We start from the raw sequence: 2,500 nt of genomic DNA, 5'->3' as shown, positions 1-2,500 counted from the left end.
TTTCGAGGGTTTGAAATATTTGTATTACTATTTATATTTGCTGTTTCGTTTTTATTACTTTCGCAACGAGAATATAGATGAAAGCAGGACGTTGCAACATGTTAGATCTATTTGTAAAGCCTCTTAGAAAGTGAAGTATTAAAGTTGTTTCCAAACCAACACATTCAGGGAAACACTTCATTCTCATTTATCCCCTGAGAAATCTCTCACTTGGGAAAAGCTGCTGTAGATACGAGGTATTTCAAAATTTGAAACAATGAAATATTGGTTCTAAAGGACCCAACCGTCCTTATACGAAAAAATAGGGTATCTGAAGTCTCTATTTTGGGAAAGCAGAGATAGGTACAGAAAGATATTTTAAAATGAATAAAATTAGTTTAGGACATAAGAGGCCATTGAAATAAAGCAAGGAAAATTAGCGTCTTTTAAACTGAAAAAAAAAAATCAGGATGCAGAGATTTATCCCAGAAAAGGAGAACGAAAAATATCGGCGTAAAACATTTTGAAAAAGCGAACAAAAGGCGCAGAAAGATATTTTAAAAATGAATGAAGTATTAGTCGAGGATACAAGAGCCCGCTGCAATAAAGCAAGAAATATTAGTACTTTTGAAGTGGAAATGAATAAAATTAGGGTACAGAAATCTATTTAAAAAAACGAGAACAAAGAATGTTGGTATAGAAACGGCGATCATATAGAGGAAGCAGTAGGAAACGGGTGAAAAAAAGCAAAATTAAATAAAAAAGAAAATTGTTGGATAAATATTAATATTATGTGATGCAGCCTAAGCAGCCAAAAACCTTCATGTTTATTTTAAATAGTTTAATTAACACAGACTGCATAATTTAACAGACTCCGCCCATCCGATATAACCAGTTGCCGAATATTAAAGAGACGTAAGGTTTAACATAATAATAATAATAATAATAATAATAATAATAATAATAATAATAATAATAATAATAATAATAATAATAATAATACTAGGTTTTATTGAATGTTATTGCTGCTTCAGCTGCATTTATTTTGTAGAAGACTTTTTATATTTTCCTTATTGCGGACTTCTCTACATTGGAGGTGCGTGCTAACACCTCGCTAATATTTGTCATTTCATGGGGGTAAAGTAAAAAATCTGGATTCTGCTTTTTTATATATTCTATACAGTTAGAATATTATGACTTATATAGTTGCTAAACACTTGTTGTCGCAATGTTTCGACAGACTCTTCTGTCATTCTCCAACGGAAGCTAGTAGAGGACTGGCAGGTTGCATAGGTCCTTCCGAATTTATACACGGGCTTCAGCGGGGGGTCATGGACGGCGAATTTTGATTGGTTGCAGTCTTTCTCTCGTAGTTGGTGGTTTGTCTCGAAGGGCGCCTCGCTCATCAGGGGCGTCTCCATTCTCAGGGTTGTCATTTTCAGGTATTTGTTGGATTTGGTGGGTGTTCGAGAAGAGCTGGCCCTGATGAGTGAGGCGCCCTTCGAGACAACCCCCCGACTACGAAAGAAAGAGTAAATAATAACATCATTCATCCTCCGCCCAATAGCAGCCAAACTACCGATGATGTCAGTCGGCATGACATCACGCAACGGCAGGCCAATGGGAACGCTGGAATGAGTGATATTCCCAGGTTGCGAAGATCTGTCAGGATCGAGCTTTCGCCGCAGAAATTTGGCTTGAAGTTCGCCGACTGCAACCAATCAAAATTCGCCGTCCATGACCCCCGCTGAAGCCCGTGTATAAATTCGGAAGGACCTATGCAATCTGCCAGTCCTCTACTAGCTCCCGTTGGAGAATGACAGAAGAGTCTGTCGAAACGTCGCGGCAATAAGTGTTTAGCAACTATATAAGTCATAATATTCTAACTGTATAGAATATACAGAAAAGCAGAATCCAGATTTTTTACTTTTCCCCCATGAAATGACAAATATAAGCGAGGTGTTAGCACGCACCTCCAAATAGAGAAGTCCGCAATAAGGAAAATAGAAAAAGTCTTCTACAAAATAAATGCAGCTGAAGCAGCAATAATATTCAATAAAACCTGTTTAAAAGAGGGCCTGCTGCAAATAATAATAATAATAATAATAAATGCAGCACGAAAGAGTAATTAAAAAAATATATTTACGTATACTTACTTATTTGTTTTGTTTATTTAGTTATTTATTTATTTTATTTACTTAATTACTTACTTTATTTATTAATTTACTTACTGGAATATTTACTTACTTTGTTTATTTAATTAATTGTTTCATTAATTACTTATTTATATATTCATTCATTTATTCACTCACTCACTCAATTAATACTCTATTTATTTATTTATTTACTTAGTTACTGGGTTATTTACTTACTATTTATTTGTGTATTTATTCACTTATTAAATTAACTGCTTCCTTAATTACTTATTTATTTTCCATTCATTTATTCACTCACTCACTTACTTACGTAATACTCTATTTATTTATCTACTTATTATCTACTTTATTTATTTAATTAATTG

At 33.7% G+C, this 2,500-nt stretch overlaps 1 protein-coding gene across 1 annotated transcript in view; it reads left to right on the top strand.

Moving 5' to 3' along the window:
- The window catches only part of LOC136832337 (muscle M-line assembly protein unc-89-like), a 502,631-nt gene that overhangs the window by 383,156 nt on the left and 116,975 nt on the right, over positions 1 to 2,500 (top strand).

This window comes from Macrobrachium rosenbergii, chromosome 49, assembly GCF_040412425.1.
Source record: "Macrobrachium rosenbergii isolate ZJJX-2024 chromosome 49, ASM4041242v1, whole genome shotgun sequence".
Classification (NCBI taxonomy): Eukaryota; Metazoa; Arthropoda; class Malacostraca; order Decapoda; family Palaemonidae; genus Macrobrachium; species Macrobrachium rosenbergii.
Note: the sequence above shows the minus strand (reverse complement) of the source record. Positions and strands in the feature narration are given on the sequence as shown.